Genomic DNA, 25508 nt, shown 5'->3' with positions numbered 1-25508 from the left:
TATTTCCTTAGCACTCCGATTGCTCCTCTTGCCAATACTGAATCTTGTGAAATCAATACTGCTTTGTTGAATGTTGTTATGAAAGATCAATTCGCCGGCCTTCCTAGTGAAGATGCCGCTACTCATCTGAATAGCTTCGTTGATTTATGTGATATGCAAAAGAAAAAAGATGTCGTTAAATTGAAGCTATTTCCTTTTTCGCTTAGAGATCGTGCTAAAGCTTGGTTTTCGTCTTTGCCTAAAAATAGTATTGATTCTTGGAACAAGTGCAAAGATGCTTTTATCTCTAAGTATTTCCCTCCCGCTAAGATCATCTCTCTTAGAAACGATATTATGAACTTTAAGCAACTTGATCATGAACATGTTGCACAAGCTTGGGAGAGAATGAAATTAATGATACGTAATTGCCCTACTCATGGTTTGAATTTGTGGATGATTATACAAAAAATTTATGCCGGATTGAATTTTGCTTCTAGAAATCTTTTAGATTCGGCCGCCGGAGGCACTTTTATGGAAATCACTTTAGGAGATGCTACTAAACTCCTAGATAATATTATGGTTAATTATTCTCAATGGCATACTGAAAGGTCTTCTAATAAAAAAGTGCATGCGATAGAAGAAATCAATGTTTTGAGTGGAAAGATGGATGAACTTATGAAATTATTTGCTACTAAGAGTGTTTCTTCTGATCCTAATGATATGCCTTTGTCTACTTTGATTGAGAATAACAATGAATCTATGGATGTGAATCTTGTTGGTAAGAATAATTTTGGTAACAATGCTTATAGAGGGAATTTTAATCCTAGGCCATATCCTAGTAATCCTTCTAATAATTATGGGAATTCCTACAACAACTCTTATGGAAATTATAATAAGATGCCCTCTGAATTTGAGAATAGTGTTAAAGAGTTTATCAATTCACAAAAGAATTTTAATGCTTTGCTTGAAGAGAAATTGCTTAAAGTTGATGATTTGGCTAGGAACGTTGATAGAATTTCTCTTGAGGTTGATTCTTTAAAGCTTAGATTTATTCCTCCTAAGCATGATATCAATGAGTCTCTCAAAGCCATGAGAATTTCCATTGATGAGTGCAAGGAAAGAACCGCTAGGATGCGTGCTTCCAAAGATGCCTTTATTAAAGCGTGTTCTTCCCATTCCTATGAAAATCAGGATGAAGATCTAAAAGTTATTGATGTGTCTCCTATCAAATCTTTGTTTTGCAATATTAATCTTGGTGAAACTGAATATGATCTTCCTTTACCTAGAAGGCGTTCTAAAAATTCGGAGTATTTAGATCTTTATGATGAAATTGATGAAAGTGGGATTGAAAGAAATAAAAATCTAGATGTTGATAAACCCACTATATTGGATTTAAAGGAATTTAATTATTAAAGTTTCTCTTTAATTGATTGTATTTCCTTGTTGCAATCCATGCTAAATTCTCCACATGCTTATAGTCAAAAGAAAGCCGTCACCGAACATATTGTTGATGCCTTGATGCAATCTTATGAAGAAAAACTTGAGTTGAAAGTTTCTATCCCTAGAAAACTCTATGATGAGTGGGAACCAACTATTAAAATTAAAATTAAAGATCATGAGTTTTATGCTTTGTGTGATTTGGGTGCTAGTGTCTCCACTATCCCCAAAACTTTGTGTGATTTCTAGATTTCCGCGATTTTGATGATTGCTCTCTAAACTTGCATCTTGTGGATTCTACTATTAAGAAAACTATGGGAAGGATTAATGATGTTCTTATTGTTGCAAATAGGAATTATGTGCCCGTAAATTTCATTGTTCTTGATATAGATTGCAATCCTTCTTGCCCTATTATTCTTGGTAGACCTTCCTTAGAACGGTTGGTGCGATTATTGATATGAAGGAAGGGAATATTAGATTTCAATTTCCATTAAAAAAGGGCATGGAACACTTTCCAAGAAAGAAAATAAAATTGCCATATGAAACTATTATGAGAGCCACTTATGGATTGCCTACCAAAGATGGCAATACCTAGATCTATCCTCGCTTTTATGCCTAGCTAGGGGCGTTAAACGATAGCGCTTGTTGGGAGGCAACCCAATTTTATTTTTAGTTTTTTGTGTTTTTCTTCTGTTAGGGAATAAATAACCCATCTACCTTCTGTTTGGATGTGGTTTTGTGTTTTAATTAGTGTTTGTGCCAAGTAGAACCGTTGGGAAGACTTGGGGAAAGTCTTGTTGAACTTCCTGTAAAAAACAGAAACTTTAGCGCTCACGAGAACTGCTGTCATTTTTATTTGGAGAGTGCTATTTAGTTAATTATTTTTGCAGATTATTAATAGATAAATTCCTCACGTCCATCAATTTATTTTAGAATTTTTGGGGTTCCATATCTTGTGTTAGTTACAGATTACTACAGACTGTTCTGTTTTTGACAGATTCTGTTTTTCGTGTGTTGTTTGCTTATTTTGATGAATCTATGGTTAGTAAAATAGTTTATAATCCATATAGAAGTTGGAATACAGTAGGTTTAACACCAATATAAATAAAGAATGAGTTCATTACAGTACCTTGAAGTGGTCTTTTGTTTTCTTTCTCTAACGGAGCTCACGAGATCTCTATTGAGTTTTGTGTTGTGAAGTTTTCAAGTTTTGGGTGAATTCTTGTGATGGATTATGGAACAAGGAGTGGCAAGAGCCTAAGCTTGGGTATGCCCATGGCACCTCCAAGATAATCCAAGGACACCAAAAAGTCAAAGCTTGGGGATGCCCCGGAAGGCATCCCCTCTTTCGTCCACTTCCATCGGTAATTTACTTGGAGCTATATTTTTATTCACCAACATGATATGTGTTTTGCTTGGAGCGTCTTGTATTATTTGTGTCTTTGGTTGTTAGTGTGCCACAATCATCCTTGCTGTACACACCTTTTGAGAGAGCCATACATGAATTAGAATTTGATAGAATACTCTATGTGCTTCACTTATATCTTTTTGAGCTAAGTAGTTTTGCTCTACGTGCTTCACTTATATCTTTTGAGCGCTATAATTTTGCTCTATCTGCTTCACTTAGATCTTTTAGAGCACGATGGTGGATTTGTTTTAAAGAAACTATTGATCTCTCATGCTTCACTTTAATTATTTTGAGAGTCTTAATAGCATGGTAATTTGCTTAATAATAACATGCTTGGTATTCAAGATTTGTGAAACTTTCTTTTGAGTGTGTTGAATACTAAGAAAAGTTGGATGCTTGATAATTGTTTTGAGATATGGAGGTAGTAATATCAAAGTCATGCTAGTAGAGTAATTGTGAATTTGAGAAGTTCTTGAGTTAAAGTTTGTAAGTCCCGTAGCATGCACGTATGGTAAACGTTATGCAACAAATTTGAAACATGAGGTGTTATTTGATTGTCCTCCTTGTGAGTGGCGGTCGGGGACGAGCGATGGTCTTTTCCTACCAATCTATCCCCCTAGGAGCATGCGCGTAATACTTTGTTTTTTGATGGCTTGTAGATTTTTTCAATAAGTATATGAGTTCTTTATGACTAATGTTGAGTCCATGGATTATACGCACTCTCACCCTTCCATCATTGCTAGCCTCTACGGTACCGTGCATTGCCCTTTCTCACATCGAGAGTTGGTGCAAACTTCGCCGGTGCATCCAAACCCCATGATATGATACGCTCTTTCACACATAAACCTCCTTATATCTTCCTCAAAACAGCCACCATACCTACCTATTATGGCATTTCCATAGCCGTTCCGAGATATATTGCCATGCAACTTTCCACCATCCAGTTTATCATGACACATTCATCATTGCCATATTGCTTAGCATGATCATGTAGTTGACATAGTATTTGTGGCAAAGCCACCGTTCACAATTTTTTCATACTTGTCACTCTTGATTCATTGCATATTCCGGTACACCACCGGAGGCATCCATATAGAGTCATACTTTGTTCTAGTATCGAGTTGTAATCATTGAGTTGTAAATAAATAGAAGTGTGATGATCATCATTCAATAGAGCATTGTCCCAAAAAAAGAGAAAGGCCAAAGAAAAAAAAAGAAGGCCCCAAAAAAAAAGGGGCAATGCTACTATCCTTTTTTCCACACTTGTGCTTCAAAGTAACACCATGTTCTTCATATAAAGAGTCTCTTGAGTTATCACTTTCATATACTAGTGGGAATTTTCATTATAGAATTTGGCTTGTATATTCCAACAATGGGCCTCCTCAAGTGCCCTAGGTCTTCGTGAGCAAGCAAGTTGGATGCACACCCACTTAGTTTCTTTTGTTGAGCTTTCATACATTTACAGCTCTAGTGCATCTGTTGCATGGCAATCCCTACTCCTTGCATTAACATCAATCGATGGGCATCTCCATAGCCCATTGATTAGCCTCGTTGATGTGAGACTTTCTCATTTTTGTCTTCTCCACATAACCCCCATCATTATATTCTATTCCACCCATAGTGCTATATCCATGGCTAACGCTCATGTATTGCGTGAAAGTTTACGGGTTTGAAATTATTAAGGTATGAAACAATTGCTTGGCTTGTCATCGGGGTTGTGCATGATGAGAGCATTCTTGTGTGACGAAAATGGAGCATGACTAAACTATATGATTTTGTAGGGATGAACTTTCTTTGGCCATGTTACTTTAAGAAAACATAATTGCCTTGTTGGTTTGCTTAAAGTATTATTATTCTCTATGTCAATATGAACTTTTGTCTTGAATCTTCCTAATCTGAATATTCATGCCACAATTAAGAAGATTTGCATTGAAATTATGCCAAGTAGCACTCCGCATCAAAAATTCTCTTTTTATCATTTACCTACTCGAGGACGAGCAGGAATTAAGCTTGGGGATGCCTGATACGTCTCCAACGTATCTATAATTTTTGATTGCTCCATGCTATATTACCTACTGTTTTGGACTATATTGGGCTTTATTTTCCACTTTTATATTATTTTTGGGACTAACCTATTAACTGGAGGCCCAGCCCAGAATTGCTGTTTTTTTGCCTATTTTAGTGTTTCGAAGAAACGGAATATCAAACGGAGTCCAAACGGAATAAACCTTTCTGGAACGTGATTTTCTTCCTGAATATGACCCAGGAGACTTGGACCCTACGCCAAGGAAGCTTCGAGGTGGGCACGAGGTAGGGGGCGCGCCCTATACCCCCAGGCGTGCCCCCCACCCTCGTGGGCCCACCAAAGCTCCACCGACGTACTTCTTCCTCCTATATATACCTACATACCCCCAAACGAACAGAGACGGAGCCAAAAACCTAATTCCACTGCCGCAACTTTCTGTATCCACGAGATCCCATCTTGGGGCCTGTTCCAGAGCTCCGCCGGAGAGGGCCGTCATCATGGAGGGCTTCTACATCATCAAAGCCTCTCTGATGAAGTGTGAGTAGTTTACCTCAGACCTTCGGGTCCATAGTTATTAGCTAGATGGCTTCTTCTCTCTTTTTGGATCTCAATGCAAAGTTCTCCCCCTCTCTTGTGAAGATCTATTCGATGTAATCTTCTTCTTTTTGCTGTGTGTTTGTTGAGACCGATGAATTGTGGGTTTATGATCAAGTCTATCTATGAATAATATTTGAATCTTCTCTGAATTCTTTTATGTATGATTAGTTATCTTTGCAAGTCTCTTCGAATTATCAGTTTGGTTTGCCCTACTAGATTGGTTTTTCTTGCCATGGGAGAAGTGCTTAGCTTTGAGTTCAATCTTGCGGTGTCCTTTCCCAGTGACAAAAGGGGCAGCAAGGCACGTATTGCATCGTTGCCATCGAGGATAACAAAATGGGGTTTATTTCATATTGCATGAATTTATCTCTCTACATCATGTCATCTTGCTTAAAGCGTTACTCTATTTTTAACTTAATACTCTAGATGCATGCTGGATAGCGGTCGATGAGTGGAGTAATAGTAGTAGATGCAGAATCGTTTCGGTCTACTTGTCACGGACGTGATGCCTATATACATGATCATGCCTAGATATTCTCATAACTATGCTCAATTCTGTCAATTGCTCAACAGTAATTTGTTCACCCACCGTAGAATACTTATGCTCTTGAGAGAAGCCACTAGTGAAACCTATGGCCCCCGGGTCTGTTCTCATCATATCAATCTCCATCACTTTAATCTTGCTTTACTTTTTACTTTGCCTTTTAATTTTCACTTTGCATCTCTATACCAAAAATACCAAAAATATTATATCTATCAGATCTCACTCTCGTAAGTGACCGTGAAGGGATTGACAACCCCTAATTGCGTTGGTTGTGAGTAGCTATCGTTTTGTGCAGGTACGAGGGACTTGAGCATGGCCTCCTATTGGATTGATACCTTGGTTCTCAAAAACTGAGGGAAATACTTATGCTACTCTGCTGCATCATCCTTTCCTCTTTGGGGAAATCCAACGCAAGCTGAAGAGGTAGCACCCCCTTTCCTTCTCTTCCTCCTTTCCTTCCTTCTTATCCTACTTGGACTAGGAAAGGGGGAAACCTACTCCTACTAGGAGTAGGAATCCCCCCCTCGAGGCCGGCCCTCCTCCTCCTCCCTAAGGGTGGGCATATAACCCGAAAACCGGATGGCCGAACCGAATTAACATGAGCCAAAGCCGAATTAACCGAAACTGATTTATTCGGTACCATGATCAGTTAGTGATTTTGAGAAACTGAATTTACTTCGGTGATTTTGGTCTGCGCGCTCGCTGCACCGAATTGACCGAAGCACCGAGGCCCACTACTAACTCGAGAAGTTTTGGTAGCTAATCACGTGTCCTCCATAAATTAATTTCCATTCGTACGCTCTGGCTCTCTGCTGCCAGCGAAACGAAAATCAATTGAAGTGCTGGCGCCTTGATGTGATGCCTGATTCTCGTCCACGTGTACTGGATGCCGGTCTGCTTTCATTTTTATAGTGAACCTAGGTGGTGTTTGTTGCTGCCTGCGGTCTCGCTCAGCTCCTGTCATCTTTTTTTATTCTTTGAGTGGCTATGTAGCTCACACAGACCAAAGCTCTTAGCCCAACCGAGACATACAAGTACTAGCAGCTATACCATCTGGCCAGCCCAAACCAGCCTAGTGTGGTAGTGCCCATGCGGCGAGGCCCCAGTTGTTTGGTGTATTCGGTGCAAAACCGAATACCAAACCGATCAATCAGTGCACCGAAGGCTCGGTTTTGTTTATAGCTAGAGACCGATCGGTTGGTGTTTTCTAGGAACCGAGAAAAGTGAGACACCGAAACACCGAACCGTTCGATTCGGGGGAACCGAACGCCCACCCCTACTCCTCCCCTCCTTTATATACGGGGGAGGGGGCACCCCATAGACACACAAGTTGATCTTTAGGCGTGTGCGGTGTCCCCCTCCATAGTTTTCCACCTTGGTCATATTGTCGTAGTGCTTAGGCGAAGCCCTGCGTCGGTAACTTCATCATCACCGTCAACACGCCATCGTGCTGAGGCAACTCACCCTCAGCCTCAACTGGATCAAGAGTACGAGGGACGTCACCGAGTTGAACGTGTGCAGATCGTAGAGGTGTCGTGCGTTCGGTACTTGATCGGTTGGATCGCGAAGACGTTCGACTACATCAACCGCGTTACTAAACGCTTCCGCTTTTGGTCTACGAGGGTACGTAGACACACTCCCCTCTCGTCGCTATGCATCTCCTAGATAGATCTTGCGTGATCGCGGGATTTTTTTTTTGAAATACTGCGTTCCCTAACACCTGTTGTTCTTCGTATTCCTCAACTCCAAACAGTGTTCAATCTGACTAGGTCATAGACTTTGTGCGGTAGTAGTTTAGCATTCGTGCGCATCGTCAAAGTAGCATCTTTCCATAGAAAAACCTTATCAGAGCATCAAAACTTGCCGCTGCCGCCACCTTAGGTTTAGAATTTCACTGCCTTTTCTGAACTGCCATAGATCCAAAACTATAGCTTTAGCTTACGAAGTCTGTTTGTGCACCACTTAGCAAATCTTTCATTTGACAGATCTGAAGCACCAACACTGCCATGGCGGCTTATGACACAGATCGTAACCCACTATATATCATTAGGCCCCGTTAAGCCGCCATCCTTTACTTCATAATTACTAACTCTGTAACATCCTTCCGGTTTAACAACTGCATGTTTTGAACTGTATCTCCATAACTATTAGCCTTGTACAGAGAACAATAATTTGTAAGTCGCCATATATCTTTTAGTTTAATGACATCTTGAACCGCCTTGTGCAGGCTATACATCCAACAATGACTAAGACTGTCACATCCTGTGATTGGGTTCCGTCCATCGTTACAGATACAATGCTCCAAGACTATTGTTAGGGAACGTGGTAATTTCAAAAAAATTCCTACACACACACATGATCATGGTGATGCATAGCAATGAGAGGGGAGAGTGTGTCCACGTACCCTCGTAGACCGAATGCAGAAGCGTTAGCACAGCGCTGTTGATGTAGTCGTACGTTGAGGGAGTCCTGGATTAGGGGGTCTCCGGACAGCCGGACTATTTCCATTGGCCGGACTGTTAGACTATGAAGATACAAGATTGAAGACTTCGTCTCATGTCCGGATGGGACCCTACTTGGCGTGGAAGTCAAGCTAGGCAGTGCGGATATGGATATCTCCTCCTTTGTAACCGACCTTGTGTAACCCTAACCCTCTCCGGTGTCTATATAAACCGGAGGGTTTTAGTCCGTAGGACACAACAACTACAACATACAATCATACCATAGGCTAGCTTCTAGGGTTTAGCCTCTCTGATCTCGTGGTAGATCTACTCTTGTACTACCCATATCATCAATATTAATCAAGCAGGACGTAGGGTTTTACCTCCATCAAGAGGGCCCGAACCTGGGTAAAACATCGTGTCCCCCGCCTCCTGTTACCATCCTCCTTAGACGCACAGTTCGGGACCCACTACCCGAGATCCGCCGGTTTTGACACCGACATTGGTGCTTTCATTGAGAGTTCCTCTGTGTCGTCGCCGTTAGGCTTGATGGCTCCTACTATCATCGACAGCGATGCAGTCCAGGGTGAGACTTTTCTCCCCGGACAAATCTTCGTGTTCGGCGGCTTTGCACTACGAGCCAATTCGCTTGGCCATCTGGAGCAGATTGAAAGTTACGCCCCTGGCCACCAGGTCAGGTTTGGAAGCTTAAACTACACTGCCGATATCCGTGGAGACTTGATCTTCGACGGATTTGAGCCTCTGCCTTGTGCGTCACGTGGTCGCGATGAGTACGATTTAGCTCTACCATCAGACAGTGTTCAGGAGATCGCACAGGCAGCCGCTCCGATCCTCAATTCGGAGCCAGTTGAGCCGTCCCATGGACGGGTGGATGGACCCCACCACGGAGGCCTTACCCTCAGCGGTGATCGAGCCAAACATCGACCTTACCTTACAAGAGAGCCATGTTGTTAAACTGTCGGATCCTTCTTCGGCCACGGACTCCGAGCTGCCTGCGCCCATTCCTATCGAATCCGATTGGGCGCCGATCATGGAGTTTACCTCCATGGATATTTTTCAGCACTCGCCCTTTGGCGACATACTAAACCCGTTAAGGTCCCTCTCCTTGTCAGGAGAATCCTGGCCGAACTATGCCCGGCAGGACTAGGATGCGGACGGCGAAGAAATTTGCGGCCCACCCACCACCCACTTAGTAGCCACTGTCGATGATTTAACCGACATGCTCGACTTCGACTCCGAAGACATCGACGGTATGGACGACGATGCGGGAGACGAAGAGGAACCACTGCGCACAGGGCACTGGACAGCCACCTCATCATACGATATATACATGGTGGATACACCCAAAGAAGGCAATGGCGATGAGATCGCGGAGGATGACCCCTCCAAGAAGCAACCCAAGCGCCGACATGAGCGGCGCCGCTCTAAGTCCCGCCAAAGCAAAAGTGGTGATACCGGCACAGGAGATAATAACACTCCAGATAGTGCCGAAGACAAGAACAATCCCCTCCAGCAAGATTTAGAGCAGGAGGATGGAAGAGCCAGCCCTCCTAAGAGAGCGGCAGATGGAGAGGCGAAGGATGATAATTACATGCCCCCCTCCGAAGACGAGGCAAGCCTCGGCGACGACGAATTCGCCGTTCTAGAGGATCCCATCGAACAAGAGCACTTCAAACGCCGGCTTATAGCCATGGCAAATAGCCTTAAGAAAAAGCAGCAGCAGCTTCAAGCTGATCAAGATCTGCTAGCTGACAGATGGACTGAAGTCCTCGCGCTGAGGAATATAAACTCGAGCGCCCCTCCAAGAGTTACCCAAAATGCAAGTTGCTACCCCGACTGGAGGAAGAAGCGTATGACGCGGCTAATCGGCCACCTCGTGGCCGTGATAGAGAGGCATTCCAGCCAAAAACTCAGCCCGCACCCCGACGCCATTCAAATAAAAAGGCATGGGGAGATATGCCAGACCCGCGAGACATATTGGAGGACAAAGCAAAGCATGCAAGATCAATCTACGAATCACGGGGGCGCGCCACTATGCGAGACGATAAACGTCACACCGGATACAGTAAAAGTAAATCCGACTAGGCCGAACACAGCGGGCAAGACCCATTCGAGCTGCGTCGCGATATAGCCCAATACAGAGGCGCCGCACACCCCTTATGCTTCACAGACGAAGTAATGGATCATCAAATCCCAGAAGGTTTCAAACCTGTAAATATTGAATCATACAACGGCACAACAGATCCCGCGGTATGGATCGAGGATTTCCTCCTCCACATCCACATGGCCCGCGGTGATGACTTACACGCCATCAAATACCTCCCACTAAAGCTCAAGGGACCAGCGCGGCATTGGCTTAACAGCTTGCCAGCAGAGTCCATCAGCTGTTGGGAAGATCTGGAAGCCACATTCCTTGACAACTTTCAGGGCACTTATGTGCGGCCACCAGATGCCGATGACTTAAGCCACATAATTCAGCAGCCAGAAGAATCGGCCAGGCAATTCTGGACTCGGTTCCTAACAAAGAAAAATAAAATTGTCGACTGTCCGGATGCAGAGGCCCTAGCGGCTTTCAAACACAACATCCACGACGAATGGCTAGCCTGGCACCTTGGTCAGGAAAAGCCGAAATCTATGGCAGCCCTCACGACACTCATGACCCGCTTTTGTGCGGGAGAAGACAGCTGGCTGGCTCGCAGTAATAACATATCAAAGAACCATGGTACTTCGAATACCAAGGACGGCAATAGCAGGTCACGTCGCAACAAACATAAGCGCCGCATTAACAGCGATAATACCGAGGATACGGCAGTCAATGCCGAATTCAAAGGCTCTAAACCCGGTCAGCGGAAAAAGCCATTCAAACAAAGTACGCCGGGCCTGTCCAGTTTGGACCGTATACTCGATCGCTCGTGTCAAATACACGGCAACCCGGACAAGCCAGTCAATCACACCAACAAGGATTGTTGGGTGTTCAAGCAGGCCGGCAAGTTAATTGCCGAAAACAAGGATAAGGGGCCACATAGCGATGACGAGGAGGAGCCCGGCAGCCACACACCGGAGGACAGAAGAGGTTTCCCCCACAAGTGCGGACGGTGAACATGATATACGCAACCCATATCCCCAAGAGGGAGCGGAAGTGTGCGCTCAGGGACGTATATGCGTTGGAGCCAGTCGCCCCAAAGTTCAACCCATGGTCCTCCTATCCAATCACTTTCGATCGCAGGGACCATCCCACTAGTATCCGTCATGGCGGATTCGCCGCACTAGTTCTGGACCCAATCATTGACGGATTTCACCTCACTCGAGTCTTTATGGACGGCGGTGGCAGCCTGAACCTGCTTTATCAGGACACGGTGCGCAAAATGGGTATAGACCCCTCAAGGATCAAGCCCACAAAAACGACCTTCAAAGGTGTCATTCCAGGCGTAGAGGCCCATTGCACAGGCTCAATTACACTGGAAGTGGTCTTCGGATCCCCGGATAACTTCCGAAGCGAAGAGTTAATCTTCGATATAGTCCCGTTCCGCAGTGGTTATCATGCACTGCTCGGGCGAACCGCATTTGCGAGATTCAATGCAGTACCGCATTATGCATACCTCAAGCTCAAGATGCCAGGACCTCGCGGGGTTATTACAGTCAATGGAAACACAGAGCGTTCTCTCCGAACAGAGGAGCACACTGCGGCCCTCGCAGCAGAAGCGCAAAACAGCCTCTCAAGGCAATCCACCAGTTCGGCGTTTCAAGACCCGGACACCTTCAAGCGCACTCGGAGCAATCGGCAAATAGACCACCTGTCGCGATCTGAGCTCACGTAGCAATGCGGCCCCCACCCCAGTCCCAGCCAAATGGCAAAACTCGTGCCACGCGTACATAATTACGCATTAAAAATACCATGGGCACAGGTGGGGAGGGGGGCACAACTGCGGCACGCCCCAAGACACGGCTTAAACCGCACTAGGGGCTTCCTGTTTGGTTATTTTTCTCTTTTTCAGGACCTTAATCTCTGGAAACCCTGTCCGGCAGCACTATTGCCGAACACATGATGCAGCAACCAAGGAGGCAGAAAGCTACGTCACACCACGGAATTCCCAGGTGGATTACAATAACGAGCGAAATATTTGATTTAATACTATTCCTCAGCTTGCCCTTGGAAGGGACATAGTCCCACTCTTTGCTTCTCGCACTATCTGTATCATTCTGCTTCAACGCACCTTTTTGAATAAACAATGCATAACATTACGACTTTTGTTGCATTCTTATTTTATATGTGTGTGTGTGTGTGTTCATTAATGACGCCTTGCACCCGTACACTTTGGTACGGCCAATACACCAGGGGCTTACGTACCCCACAATATGGTGTGAAAAGTCCGAACACTTTCACAAGTGCGGCACCCCGGACTTATAGCATTATATGCATCAGCTCCGAATCATGTCTTTGGTCAAATGTTGGGTTTGCCCGGCTCCTATGTTTTGGTACCTTACGTTCCGCTCTATCGGCTAAGGTAGCGCTAGGAGAACTACTGCGATTGTGCCCCGGTTCTGCCGGGCTTAGCACCTCAGTAGAGAAAGCTAAAACTGACTGTCATGATAAGGCGAGAGACTGGTCGCTGTTCGGCGAGGTTTTTGAGTCCCTAAAGACTTATGCCGCTTAGGGCGAGGGGCCGGCCCTGTACGGCTTAAAGGCGTGTGTCGCGCCCCGAATTCGGCGTTCCGAATACCAGGGGCTTCGCCAAAATTTAAAATTATAGAATTCTATGGCTAAGTGAGAGTGATAAAGCATTATTAGTCCGGTTGCCTTGTTCGTTGTGCTGAGCACCTCCTCGAAGGACCCAAACATGGGAACAAGAGTGCTCAGGTTTATCCCGAACACCCCAGCACTCGTGGCATGGGGGCAGAAGCCGAGGACTAGCCATCTCTCAGATTGGATAAACGGCCAAACAGAAGGTAATATTTTAAATTCACACAAGCGTTGCATAGCGCATATGAAACAAGTTTTCATCATACAGGATCACACGAGCAAGTTTACTCAAATATTACATCCTTTGAACATTCGTCCGCTACAAGACGGGCACCCTTCAGGACACCCTCATAATAAATCTCAGGGGTGCGATGCTCCTTGCCCTGCGGTGGCCCTTCCTTGATCAGCTTCACAGCGTCTAGCTTGGCCAACTGCACCTTCACATGGGCGAAAGCCCGGCGTGCACCTTCGATGCAGACGGACCGCTTGACGACCTCCAGTCATGGGCAGGCATCCACAAGCCGCCTCACCAGGCCGAAGTAGTTGTTCGAAGGGCATCGCCAGGCCACAGCCGGACTATAAGGCCCTTCATGGCCTGTTCGGCCGCCTTGTGCAGCTCGACCAGCTGCTTTAGCTAGTCGCTCAGAGGCATCGGGTGCTCGGTCCCAGTATACTGAGACCAGAACAGCTTCTCCGTTGAGCTTCCCTCCTCGGCCTGGTAAAACTGTGCGGCATCCGACACGCTGCGGGGCAAATCTGCGAATGCTCCTGGAGAGCTCCGAATTCGGGTAAGTAATCGGTAATTTACTTTTACATGCTTGCTCTGCATATAGAATGCCTTACCCGCCACTATCTTCTTCATTGCGTCGATCTCTTGGAGGGCCTTTTGGGCTTCGGCCTTGGCACTTTTTGCGCTCTCGAGGGCCGCGGTAAGCTTAGAGTCTCGCGTCTTCGAGTCAAGCTCCAACGCCTCGTGCTTCGTCATGAGAGCCTGGAGCTCTTGCTGCACCTCGCCCACCCGAGCCCCTTGCTCTTCTCGCTCGGTGCGCTCCTTGGCCGCTTTATCTTCAGCCTCGGATAGCGCTTGCTTTAGGGTCGCCACTTCGGTCGTGGCCCCTGGCAAATTCACGATGATCCTGTCATTTTGCAATCGCACTCTTCTCATACATATCCACAGACTAGGTACTACTTACCTTTGTTCTCCTCGAGTTGCCTCTTGGCAAGGCCGAGCTCGTCCCGGGACCCTTTAAGGTCCTGCTTTAGTATGGCGACCTCCGCAGTCAGTGCGGCGGACGCCAGCAGCGAAGCCTGCATATGCATATTGACATACTTATATTAGACTCCTGCGATATTATTTGATCCTCTGTTCGGCTTTTCTTTGTGAGCACCGAACAGAGCATCAGGGGTTACTGTCTATGCGGTAATATTTTTCCTATATTTTAACACTTACCTCAAAGCCTGTTAGAAGGCTGGCACAGGCTTCAGTCAATCCGCTCTTGGCGGACTGAACCTTCTGGACCACAGCACTCATAATAGTACGGTGCTCCTCATCGATGGAAGCGCTGCGAAGCGCTTCCAGCAGATTGTCCGGCGCCTCTGGATGGACAGAGGTCACCGGCACAGGCGTCTTGCCCCTCTTAGAAGGAGGCCGCCTGCCCAAGCCCGGAACCACTGGAGGTTCCGGCGCGGTGTTCGGCTGAGGGCCGAACTCGGAGCTCTCAGGGGCCTTGTCCCCTCGGCTCCCGGAGTCCGGGAGGCCGCCTTGAGGCGCCTCCGGGACTGTCTCCCCTCAACCCGGTGCCTCGTGAGACAGCACCTCGGCATCGTCCACAGGATAGGGGGAGGTGGCGGTCGGGACTGGATCGCTATCCATGTCCGACGAGCCCAGGGAGCCGTCCGATGATACATCGATACGGGCTCGGGGCGGCCTGCATAATCATATTTCGGCGTTAGGTGAAGTAGTGCGGCAAAGAAATACTATGACTTACTCTGGTATCCGAATACTTATGACTTCCCCAGGGGCTTGGCCCTAGGCAGCCACTCGTCTTCGCCGTCGGCGGCGGTGGTAGAGTAGTCCGGAAGGAGAGTTCTCCCCTTCTTGGACCCTTCGGCCTCCCCAGTTGGGGCGGCCTTCCTTTTCTTGTCTCCCCCGTCTGGAGGGGGAGCATCCTCTTCCGCATCCTCGTCTTCAGGGGAGGATTGCGCCGTAGAGTCCTCGGACGGTGAGTCCGACGACGCCTGGCATTGTGAACTCTTTCGGGTTCCCTTGGCCTTCTTGGTCTTCTCCGGCACCATATAAGAAGCCGGAGTCAGCATCTTCGCCAGAAGAACGTCTGCTGGGCCTTCGGGCAAAGGAGTCGGACAGTCAATCTGTCCGGCCGTCTCCTGCCAGTCCTGTCAAAGGTACGGGAGTTTAGATCCCGCATGGAGTCAATCTATAAAAAATAAGTATCCTGTGAAAGGTAAAGCAGCTTACCACACTGGCTTGGCGCTTCGCGCTAAATCCATGATCCTCAGTAATGGGAGGGGGGACCTTGGCGCTTTTGAACAGCACCCTCCAGGCATCTTCGTGAGTTGTGTCGAAGAGCATGTTCAGTTCGGTGCTGCGCCGGGTCAAACTCCCACAAGTTGAAGTCCCGTTGTTGGCACAGGAGGATCCGGCGGTGGAGCATGACCTGGACTACGTTGACGAGTTTGAGCTTCTTGTTCACCATGTTTTGAATACATGTTTGGAGTCCGGTCAGCTCTCCCGAACTACCCCAGGACAGGCCCTTCTCTTTCCAGGAGGTGAGCTGCGTGGGGATGCCAGATCGGAACTCGGGGGCCGCTGCCCATGCAGGGTCACGCGGCTCGGTGATGTAGAACCACCCCGATTGCCACCCCTTTATGGTTTCCACAAAGGAGCCCTCGAGCCATGTAATGTTGGGCATCTTTCCCACCATGGCGCCTCCGCACTCCGCCTGGCGGCCGCCCACAACCTTCGGCTTGACATTGAAGGTCTTCAGCCATAAGCCGAAGTGGGGCTTGATGCGGAGGAAGGCCTCGCACGCGACGATAAACGCCGAGATGTTGAGGACGAAGTTCGGGGCCAGATCGTGGATATCCAGGCCGTAGTAGAACATGAGCCCCCGGACGAATGTGTGGAGAGGGAATCCCAGTCCGCGGAGGAAATGGGTAAGGAACACTACCCTCTCATGGGGCCCGGGGGTGGGGATGAGCTGCCCCTCATCTGGGAGCCGGTGCGCGATGTTGTCGGGCAGGTATCCGGCTCTCCTCAGCTTCTTGATGTCTCCCTCCGTGATGGAGGAGACCATCCACCTGCCTCCCGCTCCAGACATGGTTGGGGAAGGTTGAGGTGGGAGGTGCGGACTTGGGCGCTAGAGCTCGAGTATGCGAAAACGGATGAGCAAAGGAGGAACAAGGCGTGGATGAAAAGGTGAATCCTTATCCCTTTATATGGGCGGACGAAACTATGCGCCCCCACTAGCCTAGTAAAAATCGCTTATCCCCCAAGCACCATAATCGATGGCGCGGTTGGGTTACCCACGCCCGTATTGATGAGAATCCCGTAATAAGGGGACACGATCTCTGCTTTGACAAGACGTGTCAAAAAACTGCCTCGCGTTATGTGCGGGGCTAGTTAAAGGAAACGGTTCGAATAATCACCAGGCCATGATATAATGTCGTGTTGCCAAAACGAGTAAGCAAATTAGATTTGCGAAAATATTATTCTCTCTACGGTGGTATGTGGAACTTATTTTGCAGGGTCGGAAACTATCCTTGTATTCAAATTCTTCCGTGGTGTATTCGGAGGAGGAACCTGCCTTGCAATGCCGAAGACAATACTGCGCGTCGGACTCATCATCATTGAAGCCTGGTTCAGGGGCTATTGAGGGAGTCCTGGATTAGGGGGTCTCCGGACAGCCGGACTATTTCCATTGGCCGGACTGTTAGACTATGAAGATACAAGATTGAAGACTTCGTCTCGTGTCCGGATGGGACTCTACTTGGCGTGGAAGGCAAGCTAGGCAGTGCGGATATAGATATCTCCTCCTTTGTAACCGACCTTGTGTAACCCTAATCCTCTCCGGTTTAGGGTAGCTAACAACATACAATCATACCATAGGCTAGCTTCTAGGGTTTAGCCTCTCTGATCTCGTGGTAGATCTACTCTTGTACTACCCATATCATCAATATTAATCAAGCAGGACGTAGGGTTTTACCTCCATCAAGAGAGCCCAAACCTAGGTAAAACATCGTGTCCCCTGCCTCCTGTTACCATCCGCCTTAGACGCACAGTTCGGGACCCCTACCTGAGATCCGCCGGTTCTGACACCGACATACGTCTTCATGATCCGACCGATCCAAGTACCGAACGCACGGCACCTCCGAGTTCTGCACACGTTCAACTCGATGACGTCCCGCGAGCTCCGATCCAGCAAAGCTTCACAGGAGAGTTTCGTCAGCACGACGGCATGGTGACAGTGATGATGATGCTACCGACGCAGGGCTTCTCCTAAGCACCGCTATGATATAATCGAGGTGGATTATGGTGGAGGGGGGCACCGCACACGGCTAAGGGATCAATGATCAACTTGTGTGTCTCTTGGGGTGCCCCTGCCCCCGTATATAAAGGAGGGAGGGAGGAGGAGGCCGGCCCTAGGAGGGGGGCGCCAAGGGAGTAGGATTCCTACTCCTAGTAGGAGTAGGTTTCCTCCTTTCCTAGTCCAACTAGGAGAAGGGGGAGAGGAGGGGCAGGGGAGAAGGAAGGGAGAGGGGGGCCACGCCCCAAACCCCTTGTCCAATTCGGACTGGGCTTGGGCGGGGCGCACGCCACCTCCTCGATGTTGCCTCTCCTTCCCACTAAGGCCCATTCAGGCCCATTGACTCCCCGCACGACTCCCCGTAACTTCCTGGTACTCCAAAAAATACCCGAATCACTCGGAACCTTTCCGGTGTCCGAATATAGCCTTCCAATATATCGATCTTTACGTCTCGACCATTTCGAGACTCCTCGTCATGTCCCCGATCTCAGCCGGGACTCCAAACTACCTTCGGTACATCAAATCACATAAACTCATAATATCGATCGTCACTGAACTTTAAGCATGCGGACCCTACGGGTTCGAGAACTATGTAGACATGACCGAGACACGTCTCCGGTCAATAACCAATAGCGGAAACTGGATGCTCATATTGGCTCCCACATATTCTACGAAGATCTTTATAGGTCAAACCGCATAAGAACATACGTTGTTCCCTTTGTCATCGGTATGTTACTTGCCCGAGATTCAATCGTCGGTATCTCAATACCTAGTTCAATCTCGTTACCGTCAAGTCTCTTTACTCGTTCCGTAATACATCATCCCGCAACTAACTCATTAGTTGTGGGCCCAGAGATACCTCTCCGACAATCGGAGTGACAAATCCTAATCTCGATATACGCCAACTCAACAAGTACCTTCAGAGACACCTGTAGAGCACCTTTATAATCACCCAATTACGTTGTGACGTTTGGTAGCACACAAAGTGTTCCTACGGTAAACGGGAGTTGCATAATCTCATAGTCATAGGAACATGTATAAGTCATGAAGAAAGCAATAGCAACATACTAAACGATCAAGTGCTAAGCTAACGGAATGGGTCAAGTCAATCACATCATTCTTCTAACGATGTCACCCTGTTTAATCAAATGGCAACTCATGTCTATGGCTAGGAAACATAACCATCTATGATCAACGAGCTAGTCAAGTAGAGGCATACTAGTGACACTCTGTTTGTCTATGTATTCACACATGTATCATGTTTCCGGTTAATACAATTCTAGCATGAATAATAAACATTTATCATGATATAAGGAAATAAATAATAACTTTATTATTGCCTCTAGGGCATATTTCCTTCAGTCTCCCACTTGCACTAGAGTCAATAATCTAGTTCACATCGCCATGTGATTCAACACCAATAGTTCACATCACCATGTGATGAACACCCATAGTTCACATCGTCATGTGACCAACACCCAAAGGGTTTACTAGAGTCAATAACCTAGTTCACATCACTATGTGATTAACACCCAAAGAGTACTAAGGTGTGATCATGTTTTTCTTGTGAGACAAGTTTAGTCAATGGGTCTGCCAAATTCAGATCCGTATGTATCTTGCAAACTTCTATGTCTACAATGCTTTGCACGGAGCTACTTTAGCTAATTGCTCCCACTTTCAATATGTATCCAGATCGAGACTTAGAGTCATCTAGATCAATGTAAAAAGCTTGCATCGACGTAACTCTTTATGACGAACTCTTTTTATCACCTCCATAACCGAGAAATATTTCCTTAGTCCTCTAAGGATAATTTTGACCGCTCTCCAGTGATCTAATTCTAGATCACTATTGTACTCCCTTGCCATAAAGATGCTAAGGTATACAATAGGACTGGTAAACAGCATAGCATACTTTATAGAACCTATGACTGAGGCATATGGAATGACTTTTCATTCTCTTTCTATTTTTTGCTATGGTCGGGTTTTGAGTCTTTACTCAACTTCACACCTTGCAACACAGGCAAGAACTCCTTCTTTTACTTTTTCATTTTGAACTGCTTCAAAATCTTGTCAAGGTATGTACTCATTGAAAATATATCAAGCGTCTTGATCTATCTCTATAGATCTTGATGCTCAATATGTAAGTGTGACGCCCCAAGACCGGCACTCCAGATGCCTTCCATGTTTTTCCGAGATTCTCGTGTATTTTGTTAGGTTCGTTGCATTCATCTTTGCATCATGTGCATTTGCATCCATCATGTTCATGCGTGCTTGCTCACTTGTGATGTTTGTTTTATTTTATTTTGCACCATGCATCTTCTCCATACCATTGTTGTGTGTGTTTAATTTAGTTGCTCATGTGCATTGCAACTTCTTTTCTTCTCTTGATCCTTCCATCAACCCCATGCTCACTTCCAACTTGGTTTCACCCAAGTTTCAAATCCCTATGCCACTTCCTTCTTTCCCTTTTCTCTATTATTTGAGTTGCAAATAGAATTGCTCAAATAAATGTTCATCTTTTGCCCATAAATCATATTTATTATGTAGGGTCATCCTATAAAATTTAGGGACATTTACATCTATGCCCTTAACTCGAACCCACTACTCAGTTTTGCCCCTAATTTTTAGGTATGCTCAGTTTTGCCCCTCCGCCGTTAGTTTCACTTATAGAAATACCCTTCTCTGCCGTTACCGTCCGGTCAAAGGTCTTTGACCGTCCTGAAAAAATAGCAAAAAAATCAAAAAAATATGAAATTTGGTGGGATCGAAGATAGTCATGTCCGCAAGGCGCGTGCACATTTTCATGCCGTTCGGACACTCCGGGAGCTCGTGTCAAAGGAAAACATAAATTTTGTATGCATGCGAGCAGTAAATTCAAAAAAAAAAGAAAAAAAATCAAAAAAATATGAAATTTCGTGGGACTCAAGATATTCAGGTGCGCAAGATGTGTGCACGTTTTTGTTGTGTTTGGACATTGTTTTCCTTTGCCACGAGCTCCCGGAGTGTCCAACCAACACAAAAACGTGCACGCGCCTTGCGGACATGACTATCTTCGATCCCACCAAATTTCATATTTTTTTGATTTTTTTTGCTATTTTTTCTGGATGGTCAAAGTACTTTGACCGGACGGTAACGGCGCAAAAGGGCATTTCTATAAGTGACACTAACGGCGGAGGGGCAAAACTGAGCATACCTGAAAATTAGGGGCAAAACTGAGTAGTGGGTTCGAGTTAGGGGCAGAACTGGAATTGGCCCTAAAATTTAAGCCCATTTGGCTTCAGTTTGGTTAGATTATAAATTCATGCAAGTTTGAATTAAATTCGACCATGTTTAAATTTATAGTCTGTAAAAATTCCCAAACTAATTTGATTAAATCGGGCATATTTCATGTTTTCCAGAAATATGTTCCTCCATCCCTACTTCAACACCTAACCCCCTGTACTTTTCTCTCTATTTCTGTTTATGCAATAAATAGAAGATTATAAGGGAGGGAGAGAGAGCTTGCGCCGCCGGCCTCCTGGGCCTCCCAACCTCTCACGCCGGCCCACCCGAGGCCATCCATTCCCGCAGCCGGCCCATTTGTCCTCCTAGGCCCACCTAATCCTAACCTAACCCTCTCCCCTGCCCGATCCCATCTCTCCCTCTCCCTCGTCTCCACCCCGCCGCCAGAGAGCCTCGACTTGTCCCCATCTTCCTCTCGATCCCGCTCGTCCCCATCTTTCTCCCGCTCTCCCTCTCTACGCCCGACCTCCTCCTACATCAACCCGTCGACCCGCCTCCTCCTTGCCTCTGCCACCTTCGTCGGCCTCTCCTTCCCCCGCGATCCCGCCTCGCTGTCCGACGATCGACGCCGCCATTGGCGCCCACGGGGCCATCACCATGCCCTGCTTCCTCTCCTTCACGTCGTGACCCCCAAGCTCCTCTCCAACTCCGGCCTCGTCCAGGCTATCCCGACGTTGCCAGCTGCTCTAGGGAGGCCATGCCTCTCCTCTGCGTAGCCCTCCTTCCCTTGCTCTAGCCCCCTCTTCTGCACGACCCGAGGGCGCTCCTGCTCGGTGTGCTTGTGCGCCCGACGACGACCTCCACCGCGGCCCTGTTCGCGTGGAGCCCCTGCTCCACCACCATAAGTGCCTGGCAGCACCTCCTCTGTCCGCGTCTTGTGTTGCTGCTCCGCCCTGCCGCCTCTGCTCCGACCTGCAAGCCTGCGCTCGTCTCCTGGCTGCCCTTTTGGCCCTGCTGCCTCTATCGTGGCCAAGACCACCCGGACGCCCGGACTCCATTTTTTGTTGTTGTTGCACACCAAGTCGGCCATGCCTTGCTGCCCCCTGTAACGTGCCATGACTCAAGTCCAATGATCACCACGAGGATTCACCGAGACCATCAAGTTTGAGACTACCCCGAACCATGTCGTCTCGCCGGATCGTCAAAACCGTTCGGGATTCACCAAATACCACTACGCCCGGAGACCTTGGGTCTGTCAAGTTCCCCTATGACCCGGGTACGACTACGGGGATTCACCAAGTACCATTCGAATGCGCCAAGTGCGACTACATGGACCGCCAAGTTCCTCCACCGATGACTCTAACGGCTACAAAACGTGTGCCACTACCGTCGAATCACGAAGACTTCGTGGACGTCAAGTTTCGTGTCGTGACCCCGAACATCTACGAAAACGTTGTACGACTACTTCCGTGGTCAAAGACCCGTGTACAACTACCGTCGCCGTGTACGACTACTTCCGCTACGAACGTCCCGAGAACGCCTACTTCCTCTACTTTGCACCGAACGAGAACCGTCCCGTTTGCACGCTTCGAAGGTATAACCCTGAGACGACGCCCGTGAATGAATGAATGCATGTTGTATGAGATGCACCCTTGTTCGCCTCGAGTCCGAATTGTCGGTGCACGTTGCCCCTCTTTTGTCTTGGCACCGACATGTGGGAACCCGGTATCCGGGAGCACCCCACCATCCTTGCATGACACGCTCCCGTCACTTTCCTTTTGCACCAGTATTCCATGAGCTACCGGAACCGATATGTTGCCGTGGCGCCATGTCCATTTTCACCGCCGTGGCACCATTCCCATTTCGCCGCCGTGGCACCCTTTTGTTCCGCATGGCGACAAATGCTCTAACATGCTCATGTCAACATTTTCATAAAAATTGCATAAACTTGAACATGTCATTCGCATCATGATAACAACATTTAAAATGGTTAAAATTGTTGTTTGCATTAAATTGCTAAATGCACATGAGGATTTACCGGAATTGTTGTTTGATGTTTCCGGCCTCATTTAAAATGCCTAACTGTGTATTTTACTTATGCTTCATCTCTTGCCATGTTTAACAACATTTAATATTGTTGGGTACATAAACGAGAGAGAACTAAATAAGTCATGTGGTGTTCCGTCAATATGCAACTCGTTGCATATTGAGCTCCACTTAACTTGTAGTTTTGTTTGTGCACTTTGCCATGCCATGCATATTTAAACCGGACATGCATCATACTTGATTGTGCATCATGCCATGTTTATGCTTGTTGGTTTACCATGTTGTTTGCTTCTTCCCGGTGTTGCTTCTTCAGGTTAGTTCCGTTAACGTCGCGTTTCTGAGGATTCGTTCGACTACGTCCGTTTGTCTTCTTCATGGACTCGTTCTTCTTCCTTGCGGGATCTCAGGCAAGATGACCATACCCTCGTAATCACTTCTATCTTTGCTTGCTAGTTGTTCGCTCTATTGCTATGTCGCGCTACCTACCACTTGTTATATCATGCCTCTCATATTGCCATGTCAAGCCTCTAACCCACCTTTCCTAGCAAACCATTGTTTGGTTATGTTACCACTTTTGCCCAGCCCCTCTTATAGCGTTGCTAGTTGCAGGTGAAGTTGAAGATTTTTCCATGTTGGAACATGGATATGTTGGGATATCACGATATCTCTTATTTAATTAATGCATCTATATACTTGGTAAAGGGTGGAAGGCTCGGCCTTATGCCTGGTGTTTTGTTCCACTCTTGCCGCCCTAGTTTTCGTCATACCGGTGTTATGTTCCTTGATTTTGCGCTCCTTACGCGGTTGGGTGTTATGGGAACCCCTTGACAGTTTGCTTTGAATAAAACTCCTCCAGCAAGGCCCAACCTTGGTTTTAACATTTGCCACCTAAGCCTTTTCCCTTGGGTTCTGCAGACTCAAGGATCATCTTTATTTTAAACCCCCGGGCCAGTGCTCCTCTGAGTGTTGGTCCAACCTGTCAGCCGCCAGTGGCCACCAGGGGCAACTCTAGGTTGGCCTACCGGAAGTTTGGACAATCTGGTGTGCCCTGAGAACGAGATATGTGCAGCTCCTATCGGGATTTGTCGGCACATCCGGGCGGTTTGGCTGGTCTTGTTTTACCATTGTCGAAATGTCTTGTAACCGGGATTCCGAGACTGATCGGGTCTTCCCGGGAGAAGGAATATCCTTCATTGACCGTGAGAGCTTATGATGGGCTAAGTTGGGACACCCCTGCAGGGTATAAACTTTCGAGAGCCATGCCCGCGGTTATGTGGTAGATGGGAATTTGTTAATATCCGGTTGTAGAGAACTTGACACTTACCTTAATTAAAATGCATCAACCGCGTGTGTAGCCGTGATGGTCTCTTTCCGGCGGAGTCCGGGAAGTGAACACGGTTTTGGTGTTATACTTGAACGTAAGTAGTTTCAGGATCACTTCTTGATCACTTTTAGCTTCTCGTCTGTGCGTTGCTTCTCTTCTTGCTCTTATTTGCGTATGTTAGCCACCATATATGCTTAGTGTTGCAGCTCCACCTCATTTCCCTCCTACCTATAAGCTTAAATAGTCCTGATCTCGTGGGTGTGAGATTGCTGAGTCCTCGTGACTCACAGATACTTCCAAACATTTGCAGATGCCGACGATACCAGTGCAAGTGACGCAACCCAGCTCAAGTGGGAGCTTGATGAAGATCTTGGTCATTGTTTTGTTTCGCTTCCTTTTTATCAGTAGTGGTGCCCAGTTGGGATGATCGGGGATCTAGCATTTGGGGTTGTCTTCTTTTATTTTGGTTCCGTAGTCGGACCTTGATTGTATTCTGGATGATGTATGTTTAACTTGTATTTGTGTGAAGCAGTGGTTGTAAGCCAACTCTTTATCCCTTTCTTATTCAGTACATGGGATTGTGTGAAGATTACCCCTCTTGTGATAAACCTACCATGTGGCTTTGCCTCTAAGTCGTGCCCCGGCACGTGGGAGATATAGCCGCATTGTGGGTGTTACAGTAAGCAGCTTCATCGAGGTCTTTCTTAAAAAAAACTCTTTTCAAACATTTCTTTATGCTTTCCAGAAAATTCTACATTATTTCTGATCAACAATATGTTATTCACATATACTTATCAGAAATGTTGTAGTGCTCCCACTCACTTTCTTGTAAATACAAGCTTCACCGCAAGTCTGTACAAAATCATATGCTTTGATCACTTTATCAAAGCATATATTCCAACTCCGAGATGCTTGCACCAGTCCATAGATGGATCGCTGGAGCTTGCTCACTTTGTTAGCACCTTTAGGATCGACAAAACCTTTTGGTTGCAACATATACAACTCTTCTTTAAGAAATCCATGAAGGAATACAGTTTTGACATCCATTTGCCAGATTTCATAAAATACGACAACTGCTAATATGATTCGGACAGACTTTTAAGCATCAATACGAGTGAGAAAATCTCATCGTAGTCAACACCTTGAACTTGTCGAAAACATTCCGCGACAATTCGAGC

General features: G+C 46.8%; 1 long non-coding RNA gene across 1 annotated transcript; it reads left to right on the top strand.

Annotated features, from left to right (window-relative positions):
- Window positions 1–21404: 21404 nt before the first annotated feature.
- Window positions 21405–24917, top strand: LOC147984005 (uncharacterized). Its single transcript, XR_015615023.1, has 2 exons — window positions 21405–22554; window positions 23325–24917. It is a non-coding gene; the product is annotated as an uncharacterized LOC147984005 (long non-coding RNA).
- Window positions 24918–25508: the final 591 nt, after the last annotated feature.

The sequence above is a fragment of the Triticum urartu genome, chromosome 2A, assembly GCF_056163025.1.
Source record: "Triticum urartu cultivar PI428250 chromosome 2A, HENAU_Tu73, whole genome shotgun sequence".
NCBI lineage: Eukaryota > Viridiplantae > Streptophyta > Magnoliopsida > Poales > Poaceae > Triticum > Triticum urartu.
Note: the sequence above shows the minus strand (reverse complement) of the source record. Positions and strands in the feature narration are given on the sequence as shown.